Source organism: Lacerta agilis, chromosome 6 (assembly GCF_009819535.1).
Source record: "Lacerta agilis isolate rLacAgi1 chromosome 6, rLacAgi1.pri, whole genome shotgun sequence".
NCBI classification, from domain to species: domain Eukaryota; kingdom Metazoa; phylum Chordata; class Lepidosauria; order Squamata; family Lacertidae; genus Lacerta; species Lacerta agilis.
In genome coordinates, this window is record NC_046317.1 from 42,138,020 (window position 1) to 42,165,637 (window position 27,618).

Below are 27,618 nucleotides of genomic sequence, written 5' to 3' on the forward strand. Positions count from 1 at the left end.
AGCAGCAGAAAACAACCTTTCGCCCTCCTCTATATGACATCCTTTTATATATTTGAACATGGCTATCAGATCACCCCTTAACCTTCTCTTCTCCAGGCTAAACATACCCAGCTCCCTAAGCCGTTCCTCATAAGGCATCGTTTCCAAGCCTTTGACCATTTTGGTTGCCCTCCTCTGGACACGTTCCAGCTTGTCAGTATCCTTCTTGAACTGTGGTGCCCAGAACTGTACACAGTATTCCAGGTGAGGTGAACAACAGAGTCAAAAAGTGTTTTAAAAGAATATCAATATAACAACAGAGTCACAAAGCCCAACTTTAGCACATTAAAAACCCTTTGGGCATTTCATGCTCACTACTGTAATATTTTAATATACTGTAATATTGTGTGTTAAAGGTAAATATTGTGTGTAAAGGGACCCCTGACCATTACGTACAGTCGTGGATGACTCTGGGGTTGTGGCACTCATCTCGCTGTGTAGGCTGAGGGAGCTGGTGTTTGTCCACAGACAGCTTCTGGGTCATGTGGCCAGCATGACTAAGCCACTTCAGGTGAACCAGAGCAGCGCACGGAAACGGCATTTACCTTCCCGCCGGAGCAGTACCTATTTATCTACTTGCACTTTGAGGTGCTTTCGAACTGCTAGGTTGGTAGCAGCAGGGACCGAACAACGGGAGCTAACCCCGTCGCAGGGACTCAAACCGCCGACCTTCTGATCGACAAGCCCTAGGTTCAGTGGTTTAGACCACAGCACCACCCGCATCCCATAATATTTTTTGTTAGGGACAAGTTAAGCTGCCTAATGCTGAAACGGGACAGTGGTGCATCTAATTCAGTACTGTCTACACTGCCAGTGATTTTCCAGGATTTTCAGACTGTGGCCTCTACTAGCCCTACCTGGAGATGCTGGAGATTGAACCTGACACCTTCTGCATGCAAAGTAGATGCCCCACCTCTGAGCTATGACTCTTCCTTACAGTTTTGCAGTGTGGCCATACGCTAGAGAACACAGGTGTCCCCATATAACACTATACTACTTTATCATGTTAAGCAGAGCATGTAAATTAAACAAGGGGAGGAAAGGGAGGGGAGATTTCTGGATAGATATATATATATATATATATATATATATATATATATATATAGTCAGATAGAAACACTTAGGGCCCTAAAATCTTATTTTCAGGGCTCTCTTCCCCTTTGGTTCCTTGTACCAGCCTTTCAGTATTCATGAGCTGCGAAACCAATATGATTATGACTTCCATATCTCTGAAATATATTTAATTTCCCCTTGCAGTTGTCAACATGCCCAATCCCAAACTACCTTTTGTCTGCCCCCACCACTCGCCATCTTTTCATGTGCAGCCTGTGATGCATTGCAGAATATTCCTTGTAGGCTCTTATATCAAAATCTTCTTAACCTCTTGTGCCTTGGAGCTTATGAAGAAATTGTTGTGCATTAGAAGCTTAAAAGTAACTCCATTCCGGCCCTAAAATCTGCAGCAGTGAGCATGAATGAATTCTGCCAAGAATATTATTTTGGGTGCGTGGAGTGGATGGTCTTGATTGCTCTTTCAATTTCAGTGGCTTTAGGGTTGGTGTTTCTGCAATATTGGTGCAGAAAATGTAATTTACAGAGCAATCCTATGCTCTTTCATTGTATGCTGGCACTGTGCCAGTGGAATAACATATCATATATGTGCTTAGCCTGGGAGAGGAGGGTGAATAATTAAAAAAGTTAGCAGTGTGCAACCGATGGTCTCAAAATACTGTCCCCTATTCTCCATTCAGGCAAGCAAGAAACACTATCAGGGTTCAAGGACACATTCCAGTCAGGCAGAAACATACAGTAAGGGTGCAAAGTGGGGCAGGTAAGGGATAGAATTGTAGATTTGGAAGGGACCATGAGGATCATCTAGTCCAACCCCCTGCAATGCAGGAATATTTTGTCCAATGTGGGGCTCACACTCACAATACGAGTCTCATGTTGTCTGGGGAGAGTCCTAAGGGCAAAATGGAGGAAGCCAGGAGAGTTCCTGGGCCTGTAATTCCCCATTCCTGTTTTAAGAAGACACCTGATATATATTTAGTGTGTGAGAGTGTGTGTGTATTGTGGGATGTGAGGCAGGGGTCTCGGGAATCATGGTTCAATATAGGAGAATGGAATGGATTTTTCCTTAGATTTGTTCCAGCCCTCTCATTCCATGATTTGATTTCTCCCAGGATTTTGGGCCACCCAAAGTCAGTTGTAAAATAAGGGAGACTTAGAACTTAACTACCCTACGTTATCTAGAGTATATTACAAAAAAAGAAAAAAGAAATAGAGTTCAGCTCAGCTCAGTTAAATTACAGTTTAGCGAGTTCTGGTTTCCAGTTACCTAACCTGGACCTTTCTGTTTGATCAAAGCTCCCCAGAGAACTGGAAAATATTTTCTAAACTTGACTTATCTCCCTAAGCCACAAGAACTTCCTAAAACAAATGAGGCTCATAGAGGGTTAGAACTCCCTTGCAGATTTCCAGCCTAACCACTTTTTCATCTCACCAATCAAGTTTTATAACATCCTAAAAGTATTTGGCTTTTGCTTAAGAGTTTTTCCATTCAGTAAAACCATTGGTACAGTAATATGCTTTGGCTTTCAGTATTTCAGAGCAATATGCTAATCTGGGGTGGGCAAAACAGCTCCGATAAAAGGATTCCACCATCCAGAAAGATTTTGAACCACTCTCAAAAGGCAGTCTGATCCTCTGGTGTCTGTAAATTTATTGGTTTATATTCCCTGAGTAATGCATTTTCATTAGCTACATTTTTATTCAGTTTTTCACTTTTTTAAACTAGAATAAGATCAGAGAGCACCTGGTGGTTGTGTTCAGGCCTATCCTTACCAAGCCATATTGCCATGTGGCAGGCACCACTGAAATGGGCAGATGTCATGGCATCAGAATAGGATGGACAGAGACTGTTGCTAAACTGTTGCTGCTTTTGCAGCAGGTGTTGGTTATGGCTTCATGGAAATCTAGCTGTACTCTAGCCGCTTGATAGGGTTTGACTATGCAGTGCCATAGCCCTTTTCTTGGCAGGATGATTTGTACAGGTTTCTGTTTCCACCCATCCAGCATAATTCTGTTTCTTATTCCAACTCAAACCGCACAACTCTGAATATTTTCTCATCTGTCCTTGGCATTGATATGATCCAAAATGATAATCATAAACCATTTCATAATTACCCTTGCCTGCCAGGATGGTCTCAGACAACAATCGTACAGTGAATTCTCAAATACCAGATGGCAGGAGCCACGTCGAACTGGGTTGTCTGAAGATGCTCAACACATGCTGCTCTACCCACCCTGTTTCTTGACAAGCTGCAAAACTCTTGCCTGCCTTAAGGGTTATGGCATCAGGGTTTATCTGTCTAGACCACACACTTCAATGTGGTTATTTGCATAGTGACAATGAATTCCAAATGAAGGGGATGCAGCTAATCTTCAAGTTTAGAGTCAAACTTTCAGGAAAGGAAGGACTGCTGAAAATGTACCTGTTTTGATGCACAACATGATGTGAGAATGTAGGAAATAAACCCAAAAGGAATGGAACTTTTTTCTTGTTTGAGAATAATACTGATTTTTTAAAAAAACATTTCAGTACTTGAAGCCCATGTTTGTTGCCCATCCAAAGACTTTGTGGTTCGTTTCGTCTCACTTAGTTTGATTATTTTTCCTGGCAAAATGGTTGTGTGACATTATATTATGGTACCATATGAAAACAGCAGCCAAGCAGCATCTTTTAGATGGTTTTCCCCCTCTTTCTTTTTCCATAATTTAGTCCAATCTCCATTGTACTCCATTCAAACATTCACTCCATCAGAGATGTCCCAAGTTCCTTTTGATATTGCAAGATGCAAAATAATACCAGGAGCGTCTCATTTTTTTTTTTTTTATTTCCCTCCCAGCCACTTATTTGGCAAAAGATAAATTTTGTTTGCTTGTCATTGTTGGTTGTGAATTGCATTGAATAGATTGAGTCATTTTTTAAAAAAGAAAAAGAGAAAAAAACACATTAAAACAGTTTCGAGTCAATGAACACGTTCATTTTAAGCAGGATTTTGTTGAGATGAGCAGCTTTGAATTGAGGCAATACTTTTCTAATTATTTGCATTTTGCCATAAGGCAGCTTGTTGGACCCTAGCAGGATTCAAATTCACATTCAACAGGGTGTTCAGCAACCATGATACAGATACCGGTAATATTGAAGCCACGTGGACAGAATCATTTTCCCCCAAACAACAAATAATTATGAACTATTTAATATTTATAAAAATATATATAGCAATGCCATAAAAATCAGTGGCACACACACACACACACACACACACACACACACACACACACCATAGCTGTCAACTTCCCCCCTTTTTAAAGGGAAATTCCCTTATTCTGAATAGGATTCCTTGCAAGAAAAGGGAAAAGTTGACAGCTATCTCTCTCTCTCACACACACACACCCACACACACCCCAGCTAACAGTAAATGAGAGGGGGTTGTCTTTAAGAGTTTGCTTAAGCCTGGCAGCATAGAAACATTTCTAGCAAATGCTGAGGATGCCTCCTGAATCTCTTATCAGAAGAGCATTCTACAAGGCTGGGCTGATGACACTGAAGGCTCAATTTTTGTATGTCTCACCAACTTGGGGGACAACCAAAAGATGATCTCAACAATCAAGTAGGTGGTATAAAGTGTCAGGTGGTCCTGCTTCCAAGTTTCAGAACATATAGGCTGGAAACTGGAAGAAAACGGATCAGAGAGACTAATACAAATTGCTAATAAATAAGTAAAATCAAAGTAAATTCACAACTGCTTCTGCAGTTTTCAGCACTCTGTTTTGTAGAAATCAGGCTGTAGATTAGATTCATTTTTTAAAAGAAAACTCTGATAGATCAAAAGCAGATGCTCTCCAAAGACATTTTGGCTGAGACAAGATGTCTGGGGTCATTGTTACAGCAGGAGAAGACAATTTATCATTAAAACATGAAAGGTTCTATTCAATACTAACCAGATGTAAATTTAAAATGAAAAAGAATTAAGAGGGGTGTTGGTTCCTTGATTCGTTTTTCTCCCCTTAAAACCTACTTTAACTCATACTTAGAAGTGATGTGCAGATTTGTGTGATTCCGGGAGGCAATATCAAGAAAGCTGAAGTGTTTCACGTCACAAATCTTTGGCAATTTTTGAAGAAATGTTCATTGTTGTAAAATCCAATGTAAAATCTAAAATATGTAACAATGTTACAGATCACGTGCCTGTTACCTCCAAAGAGTATTGGAAGACAATTTCCCCGTCCCATCCCATCCTACCCCCCACCCCACCCCCACAACAATGCCATGTGCTCTATCCCAAATTATTCAACAGGAGCCCTCACTAATCAGAAAGGCTTTTTGTGGGTCACACAGGTGGCTGTAGGTGGAAGGAGGAGGTGGCAAACTTGCCTTCTGCAAAATTCCTTATCATAGGACACAAACCAATATATAATATTCAGCCTGTGTATGAACCAAACCTACCCCCTTATGTGCATTAAGCAAGTACAGTCGTACCTCTGTTTATGTAACCCTCTGGTTACATAAATTTCGGGATGTGCGCACGGCAAACCTGGAAATATTTTACTGGGTTTCGCCACGCGCGCATGTGCAGAAACAGTCCTCAGGTTGCTGAAACCTCGGGATCCGACTGGACCTCCAGAATGGATCCCATCCACAACAGGAGGTACCACTGTATACAACAACAACAACAACAACAACAACAACAACAACAACAACGATGATGATGATAAATTTATTATTTGTACCCTGCCCATCTGGCTGGGTTTCCCCAGCCACTCTGGGCAGCTTCCAACAAAGATTAAAAATAATTAAAATGTCACACATTAAAAACTTCCCTAAACAGGGCTGGTCCTGGCAGCTGCTCCTGTGGTATATTGTAACCAATTTATTTGTAGCCATTGCTGGAGAAGCTTAGATTACATAGGTTCTGGTTTTCCTACCTCTTCCCTCTCAGAATAATTTTACCATAATAGATTTAATACAAAGACTGGAGATTCTGCTTGGTAAAAGCCACACTCCTTTTTACCCTAATGAACGTGGGCCAGCTATTCCCCTGGTGTTGCTCAGTGGTAATCCAGTGGGTGTTAACGATGAATATTTTTCTCTTATTGTTTCAAACTCTCCATATAAAAACCAGAGTTAGAACTGGTTCCTTCTTTCTGCTGTCATCTCGAAACCCACGATAAAGTTGCACCCACTTTGTACATCTAGCCGAATACCAACATGGAAACCAAAGGAATTTCCTGCCGTTCACATCACTTTATTTCTGTGTTCGCACACAAAGAAGAAAAACAACAAAAACCAGTTAAAGCTCAAGCTCCCACAGGGGAAAGAAAGTTAGCAATGTGCTATCTCTATCTAGGTACATGCATTTCAAGGGAGCGGGATTGGTACCAATAAGAGCTTTTCTCCCAATGCAAGTAGCAAACATAGGGTAGCCGGATTCTCTAATGGGAGAAAGGGTTAGTGCCCTTCTCGTGATCTGATGTGTCTCTCCCTTGCCCCCTGTACGCTCTCTCGTGTTTTTAAACTCTTGTGTATCTGGACTAGAGACATGAATAGATTGTGTGTGTGTGTGTGTATTCCATGTCAAAACCAAAGATTGGGATAATGTCAGGTCTACTTTGTACCTAAAACAAAGGAATGGGCATCAACTAGAGAATTTACATAAGTTCAGAAATGATAAATGCTTAGCATTACAGGATCTAACAAAAAACCAACCAAACCCCGAGGGGCTTGATAATTAGCTATTAGCTAATTTTCACTTTGTACACAAAACACAGACAGTTAATTTTAGATTGCCTAGCTGGAGAAGGCTCTGAGATCGTCTTCACCAGCCTTCCTCACTTCTCTTTCTCCATCTCTTTGAATATCCCTCACAAAGAATAATCATTAAGGACCTTCCTTTATTTGACATTTTAAACAGAGGCCGGATGGCCATCTGTCAGAGATCATTTAGCTGTGATTCTTGCATTGCAGGAGGTTGGACTAGATTCCATTTCCACTCTACACTTCTATGATTCGATGTCTATATTTCTTTGATGATCACCACTGCCATCCTTCTTGTCATAGTGCCACACCCAAGTAACATGGTCAACTGTTTAATGAAACTCAAACAGAAATCCCAGATGCATCACCAGTTGCTTGCTGCTGCTCCAAATCATTCCTTTCGTGTTCCCAATCCCACAATTCAAACTGCTTTCTGATCCTGTTGATTCCAACAATAACACTCAAGAAGTGAATAGGGATGTGCGCAACCACTCCCTTTATTTTCAAGAATATTTCTGCCTTCCAAGAACCTCAGACATCCTGGCAGTTTTTGAACCTCTCCACTGAACTGAAACATCACATCACATTGAAAAGCACATTAAAATCACATTGTGTTTTCTATAAGGCAGAACATATGTAAGTAGCACAAATATGCATGTTACAGCATGAAATTGCCATATAAAGCTTAGTTATTAGCAAATTGTGAAAGACATTCCTAAGGTCCCCCTGCAACTCTTCCAAATATGCTTTTGAACAATGAATGGAGCACAAAGATCTCTCCGTCTGACAAGTTAAATGCTTGCACTGATGGAGCAGTCAGAAGAGTGTGATGCTGAGTTCCTCCTCATGTTTCTAACTCTGAATCCACTGTAGGATTCATACAATGGACTCTAGGAGGATACAATGGACAATATTATCAAAAGCCACTGAGAGATCAAAGGGAATCAATAAGGTTGCATTTCCCCCTCTTCCTCTCCCAATACAGTCATACCTTGGTTTTCAAACAGTTTAGTTCCTGAACGTTTTGGATCGCAAACCTGGAAGTGACTGTTCTGGTTTGTGAACTATTTTAGGAAGCCGAATGCCCGATGGGGGCTTCTGCAGCTTCCGATTGGCTGCAGGAGCTTCTGTTCAACTTCCTTTTTTAAAAATATTTTTATTAAGTTTTTTTACACTCAAACAACAAAAACAAACAAAAACAAACACACACACACACATAACCGTTCAACTTTCAAGGTACGACTGTACAGGCCATCGGTCTGAGCAGCCAAGGCCATTTCAGTGTCAAAACCAAACTCAAAGCCAGATAATCGGTTTCATCTAAGCACACCTGAAACTGGGCACTTGCCACCATCTCAACTACCTTGCCCCCAATCAGGGGTGGAGCAAGGGGGCGGGAGGTAGGCCGCCCCAGGTACTGCCCTGGGGGGGGAGCGATCTGCGCCGCCGGCGCACGGCAACTTTTAAGGCTGCAGTGTGCGAATATCAGCACAGCATCTGTGCTGCTGTTCATGCACTGCAGCCTTAAAACTTGCTGTGCTGCCGCACGGAAGGGGTGCTGACCGCTCTTGACCGTGTGATGGCACAGCAAGTTTTAAGACTGCAGCGTGCAAACAGCAGCACGCGCTGCAGCCTTAAAACTTGCCGCACCATCGCACGGTCAGGAGGGGTACCGGCCTCTCGCGCCTGCCATCTTGGGTGGACTGCACATGTCCGCACATGCACAGTCCACCAGGAATGCTGTGCGCGCGCTGTGATGTCACAGCGCATGCGCCATGACGTCACGGCATGCATGCGCTAGGGAGCGGCACCCCGCCCCCAGGGGGGTGCCCCCGCGTTTCCGCCCCGGGCAGCAAAGCAGCTCCCTACGCCCTGCCCCCAATGTTGGCAAATGGTTGGTAATTATCAAGCCCCTCAGGGTTCAAAGATGCCTCTTGAGAAGAAGATGCATTACCACCTCTTTCCAGGCAAATGGCAAAACCCGTTCCCACAACTAAGCATTTATCACTGAGTTTATTTTGTAAATTATTTTGAGGTTGAAAAGTGGGATATAAATATGGTATATGAATCAAACTTTATTTCTCATATCTTCTACAGAACCTGGATAACCCGTTTCATAGTGGATGCTTACCTTAGGAAACAACTTGGAGTTAATTTCTTCCTTATGCCACAGTGTTTCTTCATGAACCATAGAAATAGATGTTTAGCATCTTAGCTGTTGGAAAGGGGGATTTCCTCAGAGTCCCTCGTGAACATTTGTTTGATATTTTTTTCATTGTAGTTTACATTTATTGTCATTTGCATATACAAAATAGTCATGCGTGCCATATTTACGCCTTCCCTGCTGAGTTCCAACTGAATTGTTGTTGTCGGGTGGGCAGGAGACAGCTGTTGCATTTTACATTGCAAATGAGCATGTTTGCATAGCTGTGTCATCAGCACATCAGGCAAGAATTTCAATATGGATTTATACTTTTTGACCCTCCATTTGGGCAAGCAGCCTGAGTCAATGTCAGGGTACAATTAAGGAAACTGAGAACAGACCTTTTCCTCAGTTAAGTTTGTTCAGTTATCAAGCTACCCAATGCTGCAGAAGGGCAGGAACACGATTGCAACAGAAATAGAAGCCAACCCTATTGCTACAGGGAGCTGTTACTGATATGTTCTCTGTGTGAGAGTTTTTTCTTATGAGCTGAGCCTCTTCTTTCCCTAACCCCTCGCGAAATAATTTAACATTATCAGCTGATAGTCCAACTGCCCAGTTCACTGTGCATTAATTAGTAGTCAGCAAGGCAAATTGTTTTTCACCACAACTGGGAATTCCTATGCTTAAAAAAAACTATATAAAGGGATTTCAACTGTATAGAAGAATTGTGGGATGTTTTGGAGATTACTGGCAGTAAAGCATGTCTTGTGAGGAATCAAGAATTAAACATGACAGCTTAAGTTTAGCAAAAATCCTCAAATATCCAGCCAGGGATGTGCCTTCAAAATGAATATTACTCCCCCACACACAAACCCAATTTTGTTTCATGGAACTGGTGTGTTTGGAAAGCTTGATCATATGCTTCAGATTCATTTGCATGGGAAATATGCAGCTAATCCAAATTATGTTTGGATGATGCTGGCCAAGTTCTGCGTTGTAATATATTCTCTTACTGTTAACAAGTCAGTGTTTTGTTTGGAAGGATCACTCCTTTCAATAGTCATTCAAATTGTGAAGCGGTTCAAACACCTGCTTTTGAAATGTTTGTGTGCTGCATTACCTAACTCCACCACCTGGGCAAATATACACTTTCAGTCCTTGAGGTATGATTACTTGCAAATAAGGCTGCTGGTGTAAAGCTCTCTACAGTCATACCTTGGTTTTCAAACAGCTTAGTTCTCGAACATTTTGGCTTCCGATAGGCTGCAGGAGCTTCCTACAGCCAATCAGAAGCCGCGCTTTGGTTTCCGAACATTTGGGAAGTCAGGCGGTCTTCCGGAATGGATTCCGTTCAACTTCCAAGGTATGACTGTAGATGACACATAAGTTCACTCATATAGAGATGCAATTGCATTTGATCCACTGGTTTCATTTGTCCAGTGTCTTCTGGAAATGATGGGAGATGACATCCCATCAATGAGCTCTTGTTTTCAGAATGAAGCTGGCTTCTCAAGAAGCACTTTTCTGGATCAAAATATGCAATGGATCTAGGCCAGGGGTCAACAGACTTTTTCAGCAAGGGGCCGGTCCACTGTCCCTCAGACTTTGTGGGAGGCTGGACTATATTTTGAAAAAAATAAATGAATGAATTCCTATGCCCCACATAACCCAGAGATGCATTTTAAATAAAAGGACACATTCTACTCATGTAAAAACACGCTGATTCCCAGACCATCCGCAGGCCAGATTTAGAAGGTGATTGGGACACATCCGGCCCCCGGGCCTTAGTTTGGGGACCCCTGATCTAGGCTGTGTGGAGATAGAAAAAAGAAACACTTGATCTCCTCTGATTCTAGAATAAATGTTGTGTAAACACAGCTTGACAGTTGATGCATTTTCTTCTCTTTTTCTGAACCTCTTTTGTACTGCTTTCTTTCCACTATATAAAAAGTGTGAGACCATAGCTTGTAGTTTGCATCAGTATTCCTGAATATTAGCTAAGTAAAGCAGGAAGGCTTTCACTTCCACTTCCCCCCCTTGTCTTCCTATGCCCGCATTGCCCTTTTCTGTTTCTTATTCTAATGCCTGGCATATGGGATTGTGCCCCCTGTTCTGGATATCAACTCTCCCACAACTCCCCTGCTTCTTTTCTTCCTGTTGCACCTACCGCTCCCATCCTCTTTGTGTTGTGCTTTTATCTGTACTATTAGAAATGGTGTATTAGGATGCATGCTCATCACAACACTTAATTGAATGTCAAGTTCCCATAGCAAAATGTTATGGAAGCATCAGCAGAGCTGGCCATCTATGCACAAGAGCCATGTACTACTAGCTGGCCATACAGCCAAGGACATGCTAGGCAACATTTAGAATTTTCTGTTGTGAAGCATTGCCTAATTTATTCATCTTTGGTGTATCAAAGTTACATGTGTTTTTCTTATTCTGCATGGTGCACTGCTGTTCCAACTGAGCCTGTTACAAGCTGGGAGGAACAATCAAGCTGTTTTAAGAATCAGGCTTTTTTTCTTTTTCTCCTTCCCAAATAGCTACAAACTCAGTGGACCTCTTTACAACTGGCAGACATAAGATATGGCATGGATAGAAAAGACTGCAGCTTCTGGAATGTTTGGCTTTCGTTCCCCCATGATGGCAGGACATCTTGATATTATGACATTACATTGCCAAAGTACTGTGGGGTGGTAAGGGGGGGAAATGGAAGATATACAGCCATCTTTAAATCTGAAATTCATATGACTAGGTGATATTAAAGTATGTCAGCTCAAAAATCATATTTAAATATGTATTATGTCTTTCTGATACATCATATTACATTTTATCTCAATGCATACATTTCTAAATATTTCTTATTCTGAAACAGGGGCGGGCAACCTCTGTCCTGTGGCCCAGATTAAGTCTCCCAGGCCTCTCCATTTGGGCCTAAAAGACAATTGTTGTCAAACTGTGGCTATCCACCATACACTTGACATCATATATGATGCCTCCTGTGAGGCAGGTAAATATATAGAACTAGGGTTGCCATATTTCAAAAAGTGAAAACCAGGACACCCCAAAAGATGTTGAGCTTTAACGCCCCAAAAAGTGATTTCTCGGTTTACTTGCCGAAGAACCAGGAAATTTCATTCTGGAAATTCCCCCTGAATGTCACATCTTCCTTTGAAATCCCAGTAATGTCCAGCAAATTTGGGACGTATCGCAGCCCTGTAATGGGCTCTTGTTGGGTCTTGTGGAGGGCTTTCCAATGGTTGCGTGAAGTGCTTTTAAAGTTGTTTTGTGGGCTGTGCATTTGTGTACACAGTTTGATTTCAAACTGTGCAGGCAAAAAAGAGTCACCCGGTGTCATTGTGATGGGTGATAGGTGGCCAACTTTCAGGGCTGGGCTGGGGTGTAGAGGCCAGATCCAGCCCATTACCCCATCCTATGCAATGAATTTTAAATCATATTTTGGTACCCTATTTGAGTTTAAACGCACAAAGAAGTGCAAAACTTGGAGGGATAATTACTTTTCGATCCACATATTAGTCCAGAGGTTTGCCGGTCAAGTGAGTTTGCAGTGTAATTCAGATTTCGAATCTGTCCATTATTCCTTTGGTCAGGAATTGCCAGAATCTGTGCATGGCTGCCCCACATGGTGAACCATGTTCAGTGGCAGCCTTCTTCCATGAGATCTTGTGGGCAGGAAAGATAAACATAAAGGGTTTCCTTTTCCTGAGCTCTTGCCTGTTCCTGTATTCTGGCTTGCTCTTCCGTCTGTCTTCTTGTTTTATCCTCTGGTTGTGACTCCTGGCTTGTTCTTCAGTCCTACCTTGGTCTGGGATTGCCTCACACAGCTGTCCATAGCCAAGCCCCAACAACTACCATGAACTACCCAACAGTCTCTCTTCCCCCAACCAAGTCTTCTGAACAGCAACCAAAAATTCATACTCTGGCCCTATCAGTGACCAGCTAGCCCTGTCTTGCAGCTGCTATACTCCAAGGAGGTTTTAAAATAATGCAACTGCATATACTGCCTCAAGTTGCTGCATGGCACGTGGTGGTGTGGCAAGCAAGTCTCCCTGCACCCTTGTTCCACTAGGGGCAAGTGAATCCATCAATGTCCTTTTATCTGTTTCCACTTCAATCTTACGTTAACTTCTCCATGTTTCCCAATCACGTTTACAACTCTTTTTAAAAAGAAAGTTATCGTGAAAATTCACCAGGAAATTTATCCTACTAAACACGTATTGTATGCCATTTTGCAAAGCTACTTTCCCTAACTTGTGCATTTTTTAAAAATGAAAACTTTATCCTGGTATGTGCACTTTTGTATACATTGTGTGGCTGGAGAACTGCATTGCAAATTCGGAGAAGTGTGAAAATTTCAAAAAAAGCTGATTTTTGCTTCATGTAGTGTTTCAGAATGTAAATCAGGTAGACTCACTTTTAAATGTAAACTAAATCAAATTTCTCCCCATTCCTACTCTGCACACAGCTACCCCCCTGTATGCATATAAGGCAGGGAATACAGTCTTTAGCCACAGAATGTGGTTGTTTTAAATGCAAAATTCTAAACCCCTTCATTCCTTCTTCTTCTTTTCTTTTTGAAAGAAAAACATCTGGTTCTTCTGCCTCCATTATTCAATAACCTCAGAGATTACAGGAGAAAAAATAATGTGAAAAGGAGGAAATAGTTGCATTTGAAGAGATGGACAGTGAATAATTCATGAATCCCCATCCAAATTATGCCTTTAAAATAATCCTCCGTTATAGAGAGAACATATGGGCCAGCTGGCTCACAGATGACCAGAGATTTGTGATATGCTACTTGGAAGAGATTTTAATTAAGATTTAATTTTTAAAATGTTCTCCTGGTTTTTAGTATCTAAACCACACATGGCATTGATCTAAATAAAATAAAATAATAATAAATAGCAATCATCGTAGCATATGTATATAGGGCTTGATCAAAAGCCAACTGACATTAAGCAGGGGAAACCTTTGCTTTATTGGAATTAATGAAAATTCCCAACAGTGGAGCAACATTGTCACCCAATGGGCATATATCTCTTTGAATTGGTAGAGCCTGATTTTTTGTGTTTTTAGTATAATTTTAGGTAATGGTGTTTAATTTATTGCATGTGCTTGTATTTATGAAAGAGATGAGAGCATGCATGATGCTTGCTATTGCTGAGCTTGTTTTTACACAGAGATGTCCAGTTGCATACTTTCTGATATCTGTGGCTTGTGTGTTTTTATAACAGAAGAAGGGACTTTTTCAGAGATGGTTCCCCATTTGTGGAATTCTCTCCCCAGGAAAACATGCCTGGTGCCACTTTTAGATCAGAGCTTTTGTGCAAACCGAAAGTGTGAGAAGCATTAGTTGGAAAAGTGTGGATTTCTGCAAAGTTTCCCGCATGCCCGTGGTATCCTGTGCCACTTGTACTAACTTTATCAGTTCCTTGGTCTGCATCCTGTGCATAGTTAGGTTATGTATATCCCATTGAAGATTTAGTGGGGTTTCACCCATAGCTTGTAGTGCAGATTACCAGGTGTTCAACCTGTTAATGAAGGGGGAGGAGACAATTTTAGTTTGAGGTCAACCCCCCTTTTTGTTACTCTTTTATACTTTTATTATGATTAAATAAATTGGCAGTTACATTTTTGATGCTGACCCCCAAAAAATAATATATTGCATGCCTGGAATGCAAAAAAAGCTGCTTCATGATGCAAAATGATTTTCCTGGTCAGATTTTTTTAGAAACGCATAAAAAGGGACACCCTATTTCATTTATTTATTTTATTATTATTTATTTTATTTGATTGGACATTCATACAAACATTAATACACAAACACATACACTTTACAACCATAATAACAACAAATAACAACCAAAAGAAAGAAAAAAGGGTAAGAAGACCCCATCAAAGTTCACTAAAATATATAAGACCAAATCCAATCTTTATTGGAAATGCATGAAAGTAGAGGGTACTATAATGCACCTATGGTGGGACTGCGAAAAAGTAAAAAAATTATGGGGCTGCATCCATGATGAACTAAAAAAACATGCTCAGGATTTCTTTAGAAAAATAACCTGAGTCTTTCTTACTGAGTATAGTAGGAGGTGAGATACCACAAGACAGGGGGAAAAAATATTCTTTTATGCAACTGCAGCAGCCAGGTTACTCCTTGCAAAGATCTGAAGGGAAATTATATACCCACAAAAGAGGATTGGCTATATAAATTAACAGAATTTATAGAACTGGCAAAATTAACTGCGGCAATAAGATATCAAAACACATCAGAAATTAAGGTCACAATGGTTATGGTTCGAAGAGTACACGAGTAAACACTGCTCTAAAGATAACATGCTGATTTTTAGACTAAGCTCGCAAAGTTATCTTGATAATAAATATAATAGTACACCTAATGCAATTTAATTTTTTTAGTCTTAATTTCAGAAATGATTTGTCACCCAGCATAGGGGGTGCATTTCAAGAAATATATGTCCCAAAGTGCCCTTAGGCTTACTGAATTAGTTGCAATGTTATTGGGATCCTGGCCCACATTTGATACAATTCTGTCACATTTTTGTAGCAAATATGTTTGTGGTTTCAGCTCCTCTCCCATGATTATTGGAATTAAAATGGCCCTGCCTATATTTTTTACAGAATATATTCATCATTAAAGAAACTATACCAATAGTCTGTAATGCCAGCCAGCCAGTATCCAAAATGAATTCAATTCCACAAAGATGGTTTCATTTCTTTTGGTGAAGTGGTTGGTTTGGCCAGAATACACTTTTCTAAAGGGCAAAGGGGTTTATTACATTCTTTGCAATGTATTTTTGAGCATGGAATAAAGATGTCTAGACATGTGCAGAACTCTTGTGCTAATAGATTCTTCATACCCTCAAAGCAGGGCATCAACTTGAAAAATAAGCATTTTTTCCCCTATTCCTTTCAGTGGGTTTTGGATTATTCTTCAAATCCATTTTCCATTTCTTCCCTGCTCCAACACAGGCTTTCTGTTTACATTACAGGATTTTGTTCTATGACAGTTTGGAGAGATTTGTAGGGAAGCAAAGCATAATGGAAACTAAGTGACTTCCTGTATCTTGCACATAAGGAAAACCAAGCACCCCTCTCTCGTGGAAAAATGGGCCTCCTTGTATTGAGAAACAAGTTTAAAATATGTTGCTACCAACACTTTAAGTGTGTCGAGAGTCTTCACATTTTTGACAAGCAAATTCTTAACCAATACAGTAGAGCAGGGATGAGGAAGCTGTGACTGTCACATATTGCTAGTTTCCAACTTGCATCAGCCCCAGTCAGCATGGCAAATGGCTGTAGATGGGAGTTGTAGTCCAGCAACAGCAGGAGGGCCAAATATTTTCTAACCTCAAATTAGACTTATATGTGTATTCTATGGTCTTTTTCATGTGTGTTTCCCCCAAAGCTTTTCTTCTCCCTGCATCACACCTACTGCAATTAAAAAAAGGCAGCAACCTATGCATTTATCTAAACCATTAGGGCTTCCCATTTAATTTATTGGTTTGGCTCAGTTATCACATAACACTAAGCTGAACTATGGCTTAGTGTGATTGACCAGTTTGAGAAAATGGTAGCCTCTTTACTCTTTCCCCCACTTCTTCAGCTGCTGTGCTACCTGGAACTAAGCCATAATTGGGTACAGCATTATGTATATAAACCAGGCTCTTGTCTTCCTCAAACTAGCAATGAGCAGTAAGCCAAGAACAGCTCATGGTTTCAACTCATGGTTTGTTTGGAGTGAGACAACTCACAAGCCCAGGTTTATACATAACTCCCTGTAGTATGGCAGGAACCAAGTGAGGGGTGAAGTGGCCATCATTTTCTCAGTGTGCCCCAGCATGCTTGTTTATTCTCAACAAATTGAGTTGCTTGTCATTGATGGACCAGTCCCTGAGTGAGTGTTGGTGCTGATGTCTCATGTCTTTGTTATATATATTTTCATCTAATCATTGGTAGTTTCAGTGCAAGGTCCTCTTTAGTCTGGATATTAATCTAAACCAGAAAAGAATTTTGGGGGTGGTAACACTTGTCTTATACTGAAGCAAGTATTATAGGTCTGCTGAAATTCATGACTAGAATCCAGAAATGTTGTACAGTGGTACCTCTGGATGCGAACGGGATCCGTTCTGGAGCCCCGTTCGCATCATGAGCAGTCCACATCCTGAGCGCCGCGTCTGCGCATGCTCATTGCGCAATTCGGCGCTTTTGTGCATGTGCATGATGGCATTTGACATGTCTGTGCATGCGTGAACCGCCGAACCCGGAAGTAACCCGTTCCGGTACTTCTGGGTTCGTAACCTGTGACAAACGCAACACGCAGCGTTCGTAACACGAGGTACGACTGTACAATCTCCAGTTATAGCAGCCCCAAATTAAGTATTGTCTGAGACAAACACTGATATCAGAGATGCCCATAGATTGTTTTATGTTTACTGTCCTTTACTAAATTGTGGCAGCCATGTAGCTTCAAGAATTCTTTTTGCAATAACAAAAAGTTATCTGAAGGAGTAACAAAGCCACAGTACTTGCTTCATAGCATAGATAAGATGGAATTATTTAAAGCAACAAGGAAATAATAGAAGATGCTGAGCTTGAAAATGGGAAATGAGACTAAAATCTCCTCCCTTTATCAGCCTTGTGTTGTGCCAGTGGCAATTTGCTCACGAGACCTGAATTATTATGACTTGTTTTGGGGAGATGGATGGGAACATTGTTGCTTTTTCAATTTCATGAGCTAGGACACGCATTTGGAAACATCATTGTGGCAGGAAGATGAGATTTCCAGGACACATTTCTGAATGAAGCTGCAGCTATATGTCTTTATCATTCTCCAGGCTACAAAAATATAGTCTGTATATGTCAGAGAAACTCTCAGGAAAAAGCCTTCTCAAAGGTCTTCATGTTCTTTTTGTTAGCCTGGTGCTGATTTTAGATGGAAATTTATTGCTATGAAAATTCTGAATTGACTACCATGGAAGTGGACCTCTTTTGTTTATCACTTGCATTCACATGATCCGCTGAGAAACAGCAAACCTGCAAAATGTAGACCCAGCACTTGTATAGCACACTCAGGTCACCATTCACATTTATTTAACTCTTAAAATATGTAGTTATTACACATTCCACTTTATTCAAAGATAACTGCTAGGAGGTGAGATTGAAGGTTATTGAAGTATGGATGTGTGATTGAGATTTTAGATGATCAATATGAAAAACTGACTATGAAATCTACAGCACACTAAGTGCTACACCAATAAAAGGGTCACAATGTTGAAACAAAAGAAGAAAAATCTTCTTTTGATCTTTTCCCTTATACTTGTTGCTTCCTTTATTCATAGGGGCATTAGTTTTGTCGTTTAAATTTTGGAATGTGAAGGTTGCATAGTACAGTTGCCCTATACCCATGATATGAGTGACTTAGGGGATTCTGTCAAAACGTGGGATACAAATATAAAAGAATTATAGTGGCCGGGATCCAGAGAGGCATGCATGTTGCAGCGTGTATCAATTTTCTCTTCCAGCAGAAACAGCATGACAGGGCCAGACCTGCCATTAGGCAAAGTGAGACAATTACCTCAGGTGGAAGATAATGGGTCTCCCAAGCCCTCTGCTATTCGCCTCAGGAGATCAGAGCTATGCCATGCATCCCGTAAACTAGCCTGGATGCTATCCCACTGCCACTGTTCAAATAAGATTCAGTTGCCAGTCCAGTCAGTATGATTATCAGCACGTTGTATTTGCTGAGGAGCTGAGCACCATCTTGTCCTTTGACTCATAGAGAGCAACATAACTCAGACCATGGAGTAAAGGAGTAAAGAACACCAACCACGGCACTTTGGATCCCACCAGTAAATCTAGTCAGTTTATTCAATAAAACTACAGCTCAGCTGTAGAACATCTGCTTTGCATGGAACAGGTTCCACCTTAAATCCCTAGATAGGATTGGGAAAGTGCCAAACCTGAAACCCTGGAGAACCACTACCAATCAATGTAGACAATATTGAGCTAGATCAGGCATAGGCAAAACTTGGCCCTCCAGATGTTTTGGGACTACAATTCCCATCATCCCTGACGACTGGTCCTGTTAGAGAACATCTGGAGGGCTAAGTTTGCCTGTGCCTGAGCTAGATAGATCAATGTTCTGCCTCCATCTAAGACAAGCTGTTGGGAAAGATGGAGGGCACAAGGAGAAGGGGACGACAGAGGATGAGATGGTTGGGACAGTGTTCTTGAAGCTACTAACATGAGTTTGGCCAAACTGCGAGAGGCAGTGAAGGATAGGCGTGCCTGGCGTGCTCTGGTCCATGGGGTCACGAAGAGTCAGACACGACTGAACGACTGAACAACAACAACAACAAGACAGCTACCTACGGTATGTTCCAAAGTCCAGTCTATTTTCCACCGTCCATGTTAACTATACTTCAGCAGCTATGGTAGCAGTTTTCCAAGGGGGGGAAAACACACACAAGCCATGCTGCAGATCTCCTGAGATGGCTGCAGAGTCAGTGACACAAAGCTGAAGCAAAGGAACCTGCAAAAGCAAAATAAAACCACTGCTCTGGCAGACATCCACAGAACCTTCCATAAAAGCCTCTGTAGAAAAATATCTGCAACCTAACTAGGCAGCTTGTTCCAATTTCCAGCCATTTTGTGGTGTAACAATTTTAAAACCATTATTTCTTATTTTCCCTTGGTGGCCCTGATATGCATTATTTCTCCTCTAAGCAGCCTTGAGATTTTTGAGAACAGCTATCATGTATTTTCTTTAATCTCCCCTTCCCTCCCTGGATGCCCATATATTTGCAGGGGTTCTTTCTTTAGACTTTTTTGTAGGTTTTTTTCCTGTCAGGTGTAGGCCTCTCTGGTAAGAAGCTGCAAGTGATGTCTTCTCTGGTTTCCTTTATAAGTCAGGAATGTATTATAATCTTCGTGCCATTTGTGATCTAGACCTGAATATCAAAAGCACGTACTGTAGCTCCTTCTTGTGGGCTTCCCACAGGCATCTGGTTGGCCCCTGTGAGAACAGGGTGCTGGACTATATGGGCCACTGGCCTGGTCCAACCAACAGGCTCTTCTTATGTTCTAAAGCACTCCACATAGATCAGTAAGGGGAATTTCAGGTTCAGGGGCCAAACGTGGCCCTCCATGCCCCTCTATTTGTGGTCTGTGGCCCCTCTGAATGTTTTTCCCAGGGTGGAATGTGCCCTTGAAATCATTTCACCCCTTCCTCCTTACCTGGATGGAGGATAGAATCATAGAGTTGGAAGAGACCACAAGGGCCATCCAGTCCAACCCCCTGCCAAGCAAGAAACACCATCAAAGCTATTCCTGCAGATGGCTGTCAAGCCTCCACTTAAAGACCTCCAAAGAAGGAGACTCCACCACACTCCTTGGTAGCAAATTCCACTGTCAAAACAGCTCTTGCTGTCAGAGAGATAAATGCAAATGTGTGTGGAAGCTAACCCACTGTACAAAGCTAAATTCACATTTTTTGTTCTTGCCCAGTTTGCCCCTTGCCTGCCCATCACTGACATGTGGCCCAGAAAATAATGTGGCCCTCTCTGGCTTAAAATGGTCCCCTAACCCTAACCCAAATCCTAACTCCTTCTAGATTTGACAGAGTTCTAGAGCCCCTTCTGCCATGCTAGAGCTCTTGATTTTCACTACCATTCATTCTATGGTACATGCCTTGTTGTTGTTGTTGTTGTTGTTGTTGTTGTTGTTGTTGTTGTTTTGTTGTTTTTAATGATCAAAGAGAACTGACAGCTACTTGCATGAACATGTCTACAATTTTTGTAGCCCGATAATTATACCAATCACTGCAGGGCTATTTAGGAAAAGATTTGATTGCAGGATTACAGCGGCAGGGATTTAAATTGACAATAATCTCTTTATTTCCTATCTTTAACTGATCTCCACCCAGATTTAGTGGGATAGAGTGGGATATAACCCTAAATAACCAACAAATTGATAATAAATGGCGTGGCATGCATTCTGGAGCCTTAAACAGTTTTGTTGCTTTTTCCAGTTGTAGTGTTTGTCTGCTGTATCTCTCTTCAGAGTGTAAATGTATACTGCCTAGCACATTTGTAACCCTTTTTTTTCCTTATAATGTATTGGTATTGTTCCCATCCATCTAATTTCCTTATATATTACATAAACTGCCCCCTCCGGCACCAGACAGATGGGAATGAATGTGTGTACATGAAGTAATCTTCAGGTCATAGTACAGAAGAAGGCAAGTAATTATTTCCGCAGGATCTAGAAGCCTATTCCTACAATTTGAAAATACTTACATTTTATCTTTCGAAATTCTTTCTAGTAGCACCTTAGAGACCAACTGAGTTTGTTCCTGGTATGAGCTTTCGTGTGCATGCACACTTCTTCAGATACACTGAACAGAAGTCACCAGATCCTTAAATATAGTGGGGATCTGGTGACTTCTGTTTCAGTGTATCTGAAGAAGTGTGCATGCACACGAAAGCTCATACCAGGAACAAACTCAGTTGGTCTCTAAGGTGCTACTAGAAAGAATTTTCGATTTTGTTTTGACTATGGCAGACCAACACGGCTACCCACCTGTAACTGGATTTTTATCTTTATAAGATTTAATTGTTTGGTAACATATTTGGGTGCATTCATGCTGATAGCACAGACCATTGCCTAGGTTGATATTTGCTCCACCAGAAGTCTTCTAAGGAACTGAGAGTTATTTTGCCTTTAAACCAATGAGGAGAAACATCTGTGTAAGAGGCATGCCACAAACGTTGACTTAGCAGAAAATAAGTGCATGAACCATTGGGGACAGAGAATCACAGAAAAGCAGATCTCATGCTGACCACATTATTTGCTCATGATTGAACTTACGCACCTTAACCACACAGGGCTGCTGAAGATGGACTATGCTTATTGGCATTATTCATGGCAAAACAAATGTGAGGTTCTCAGGTACTTAGTGAGTAGGAAATGGTCTATTAAGCAAGTCTGTTCCTCACTTCTTCATATTTTTAATCTAAAAAATTTGTCTCTCTGTGGTGGCCTAAGCATACATTTACCCAGTCAATGAGAAGGCAGTTGAAGTCACTGTTATGAAAATGTCCATTGTGAAAAATGATACTTCACACATCTTTGAGAGCACCCACATCCACGCTTATCCCACCACTTCTCCTCCCCATGGCATTTCTTTAAAAAACTGTGTTGGGAAAAGGAAGGTGGGGTCAAAAGGAAACGGAACTCCTCCATCCTCACATTTTTAACTATTCAGCTTTTGATGGAAACAGAGAGACTGCCTAAACTTTATCTCCAGTTTACATGATGGAAGCCTTCTTCTATCACAAGACAAAATGGCATTTGGAGTCCAGTAGTTTCTCTTTTTGGTAGTCAGCATGCAGTAGTTAAAGCACATTTTAAAAGAGAAGGTCTATGCAATATGTATTGTCTCTTACCGATCTACCAAAGCTATCAAAAAGCAAATCACCCTGTCCTCCAATATCATTTGATTAAATTTGATAGTGATTATATGTTTTGGAGGTGGTGGAAGGTACAAGACTGCTTACTCCCAGTGAACTCAATGGGGCTCATTCCTAAGTAAACTCATACAGAATCACACCATTAGTGAATTGCTTGCTTGATGAATTAGTCTATAGAATATGAAAGCTCTGAATACTGACTATTCAAAGGATTTTATTATGACCTAAATAAATAAAATTTGCCTGTCTCTTAGCTAGGCATACAAGCAGACAGAGACCGGTATATAATAGATACCTATCTGTCAATCAATCAATCAATCAATCACCTGTCATAATATTATAACTTGTGGGTCACCAAGTGATAGACTGACACTAACTGACTGTTATGAGAAGGACTTCTTTACACAACACAAATGTGTAGAATTAACCACTGCAAGATCTGGTGATGGCCATTGACATAGGCCAATCTTTCATGAATGTATTTGTTAAAACCACCTATCTACAGTTATTACCTGTTGTAGCTAAATGGAATGTCCCATGCTCAGCAGCAGTGTACCTCTGTGGCTGCGGTGCAAACAATGGAGATGAACCTTTGTCTTCATGCCCTGTAATCACTACACTTGGCCACTCACTGTTGGATACTGGTATAGATGGACCTTTGGTCAAATGCAGCCAGGTGCTTATATTTTTAATGGTCCCAAACACTCAGACAAGTCTATTGTAAATTGTGTTGTATTGTGTGATGCCATCAGTTAGTCAACGAGTCAGACTTTTCCCAATCTTCTATGAGTCCATTGATTAGTATTGTTAGGAAGGCTAGAGTCTAGAGCTACAGACAAACAAATGGTTCAGGCAGTGTTATGGTTAGCATTAGTAATTGGGCAAGAATGTATTGCTGTATATAGCGATCATACTGTAAGGGTTATTGTATGTGAATAGAAAAATCAATCATTCCACTGGAAAATATTCTCATGCCCCAAAAGATTAAAATAATAATAATTCCATGTTTGTTTGTAATAACTGCTAAGAATTTTATTTCAGGCAATTCTAGGAAAACTGTCTGTGATATTTACCAGAGGGAAAAATTATTTTAAGAGTCTGAATATATTATAAATTTTCCTTTCTCTAGTTTCATCTGGATAAATCTGTTTAGCTAACCACATACTGTATTAGAATACAGAACTGAGAGAAAGTGTGGACTTTCTGAAAGTAAAAATGTTGCACTTGAAAACGGTGGGAAGAAATATAACAAATGTTTGCTGAAAGGTTATGAGCTGGAAAGTTTCAGTAGTAAAACCAGAAGACACTAACTAATCGTATCTGCTCTTGATGAAGAAGGAGAAGGAGATTTAGAATAAATATATCAAGGTCTTTAAGGAAGTCGTTTTATATTTTAGCCAGTTTGGCAATGAAACTATTAAAACTGGATTTGACATGTTAAAATAAAAACAAATTAGGCTTATTTACATCCCTCTGGCAAAGTCTGCACAAACAGTAGAGAAAGAGTAGTGGAAATGACAGATGTGCTAACAGTGTAAATATAATTTGAAACCTCCTAACATCTGCAGGTGAGGACAGATGAACTGAAATAGGATATGGATAATCAGTCAATAAAATAGAAAATTGGAAGGTGCAATGATCAAACCCACTGCACTGAGGGAAGATTCACTAAACATGAACTACATCTTTTTAGTTTTGCCTTTGCTATGATAGTGAAGGTTTAATCAGTCTGAAGTCCTTCAGATAACTAAGAATCAGACCTCTAAGCACAATGATGGAAATCCATTTTGCAGAGCGGGGGGGGGGGGGGGGGAGAGATAATCAAATAGATTTACAAGATTATAACTTCTTCTTGAGTCCAATCCAATCAATGTTAAATTTAAGCCCATAGATAACTACAGACCAATAAAATAACATTGTGGTATTTAGAAAATTTGGGGTGTGGAGGCTGCAGACAAACCACATACCAGCAATCGCTGTAGCCTTCATGCTCCTTGGCTGCTCCAAGCTTACGTGTGATTAAGATAGCTTCCATGTTGTCTAAAAGCATTTGTCCAGTTTGTGCAATCTTGTTACCACATCATTTACTTTTATGAGACCTAATGCTGGGGACTGAGTGAATTTAGTATTTTAATAGATGGGGCTATATTTTACATTTCCAGTTATATTATGACCTAACATTATCTGGTGTGGTTGTCATCTGAGAGAAGCATTTTGTTGTTATTGTTGTTGTTGTTGGACTTTAAAAAGCCAGATGTCAGCCTGAGTCACACTCACGGTCATGAATATATCATTAGTGTATATTGACTTTATAAGCAAATCTTTAATTCCTTTTTAGAACTTGAACTTTTTAATAGGCATCCTTACAAAAGTTAGTTGATTTTTATGAAAGTCATGTACTATGGTAAGATGGCTATACTAAAAGACATTCTTTTTGCTATGAAAGCTTTCCAGATCTGATTCTATCAACTCTGGTGTGTTTGCAGAATGTTCTTAATGGATTTAGACTATTTTCTTCCAGCACTTAAGGGTTTTGGAACTAAGTATATGAACAGTAATATGTTACTGCTGCCTACCCAATTGGCAGTGTTATATTTAAACATCACTTGCCCCTAACTATATAAATGTTTTGTGAAAGGAATCTAGTTACTGGAAAACAGGTACTTCAGCATGGAAATATATGCATATGGAGATCATGACTCTTATCATTGTATTGATCACCTCTGAGGAAGATGTGTTCAGGAAACAAAATGAAGGGAATAATGCGCTAATAGCAGCATTAGGGCAAAGTTGACAAAGGAAACTTGAAGACTGCCTCATAAACTAAATATTACTTCAGCTATTCACTTAAGAAGGGAAAGTTAATGCCTCGACATTGTGCCTGACTGTAAGAGATTTATCCGCCTCTCAGACTTGAGCTACTTCATGCCAGAAGTTCTGCATTATTCCATTATGCTTCCCTTTGGGATTATACCACCATCTGGTTCAATCTATTGTTCTAAGTACTTTTAAGTATCAGGCTTACATCCCGTCTGTATACATACACAAACACAATTATATGTAAAAAATGTATTGTAACATATGTATTATTTCTGACATGAGTGGGTGTTTGTGATAATCTCATTTTTTTTGCAGGTAGGGAAGAATCACCATTGCAAGATTTCCTGCATAAGAGGAATTGAGAATGTTGTGTTTAAATATTATGTAGTGTTTTGTTAAAAAATACTATTTCCTCTCCAACATGAAGTCCTCAGATGTCATTCTTCACTGAGCCTTTCCTGTTGGCAACTGGTCCTCTCCCACACCCCACATGATGCCCTTTCTGCAACCATATTTGTGTCACCTTCCTGCTGTACTTTTTCAGTACAGTGGTGCCTCATTTTAAGAACAGCCCTGTTTACGAACTATTTGGTTTACGAACTCCGCAAAACCGGAAGTAGTGTCCTGGTTTGCAAACTTTACCTCAGTCTAAGAACGGAATCCGAATGGTGGAAGGGCACTGGCAGTCAGGAGGCCTCATTAGGGAAAGCGTGCTTCAGATTGAGAATGGCTTCGGTTTAAGAACGTACTTCCGGAACAGATTAAGTTCATAAACCGAGGTACCACTGTAGATGCAGCTCCTATTTTCTCACTCTGAGTACCAGCTGATGGTTTGAACCACAGGTTTACATAATAGTAGAATATCCCAGTCTCTTGGCTTTAAAATAGGATTTGATAAATCCATGGACAAGGTTATCAGTGGTTACCAGCCACATTGCTTAGGTTCTACCTCCATTGCCAGAAGCAGGGAATGGCAGTTGCTGGGAATCACAGTGCTATCATGCTCATTTTCAGCTTGCAAGCTTCCCCATGGCATCTGGTCAGTCACGGCAAGTAAAGGCTGATGGACTAGATGGCCCATTGGTCTGATCCCGCAGTAATTAGTGTACCTGTTTGTCTAATGCAGTTCAAGTCTTTCTTGATTCACTGCCATGTTCAATAGCTTTGGTAGAATCAGCTGAGTTTTGAAATTATGAAAGCAATAGTGAATGAGAGATGAGGTGTAGGTGATACACACACACACACAAACACACACTATAAAATGTGGGGTGGGGTGGGGGGGTTGGATGATCTGGAAATCCACATTTTGAAGTTAAGTTTTCAGCATTTCCAGACCCCAACCATTCATAAAGCTTTCTTTTTGCCTCACTATGATTTTAATGGAAACAAGGGCACTTATTTTTATCTGACAAATGTTAGTGTGACTCACTAGTTGAGCTGTGCATGTCATGCACAGTGGGCCTTCTGGGACCCTTTCCCCAGTGCTACTTTTCTAGAAAAAGAAGTGCCAGAATTCACACCTCCCTTGTTCTCTTACAACGGCAATGGCATCCACTTCAGAGGTGCTGGAACTGAGTTCCAGTGAGTTCCAGAAGTCCTGCCTATACCACACCAATCTCTTGTGCTACAGAGCAAGCCATCCCTGGAATTCTGAAGAACTTCAAACCTGGCTGATCTCACAATGCAAAAGCTGCTGCTTGCAGAGCAGTGGGAGGGCAAAATACTGAGAAAACCTCCTGTGTGGTGTGTGGGGAGACCCTGTGACACCCGAACATGTTCTTTGGATCCTCATCTGCATGTTTTGATTATTGCACATCCTGTTTAAGAGACTTGAATGTGCTCTGCCAAAACTGTGGTTTGTGGTATCTATGCTCTCAAAAACCCGTTGGGATTGTGAATTAGACCAAGGAGTTTTAAGTTCCTGCAGAAGATAACCACTAGTCGTCCTCTGTCATCTGTAAAGTTTATTGTGTATTCGTGTGGGTGGGTGAATTCATTGACTCCCCTGAGGAAAACAAGCAAACCACTGAAAGGAACCTCTTTGCCCCATAGGTTAGTTTTGAAAATGAAGGAGTCTGGGAGGGAGAAACAGCTGTTGACCTGCTGCCATTCCATTCAGAAGTAACATGTTGGTGGTGTGTGCATGTGAGGATGGATGAACTTGAAAGTTATGGGGTTTATATAATCTTGCTTAGTAAGATTGTCTCTGTAGTTTGCCTTGCTAGTGCTCAAACCCTGATTTCAGCAAATGGTTAACCACATCTATCCCAGGGATT

General features: G+C 40.8%; 1 protein-coding gene across 1 annotated transcript in view; it reads left to right on the forward strand.

The window, feature by feature from the left end:
• Positions 1 to 27,618, forward strand: part of TRABD2B (TraB domain containing 2B) — a 265,751-nt gene that overhangs the window by 84,267 nt on the left and 153,866 nt on the right. The window lies entirely within an intron of this gene.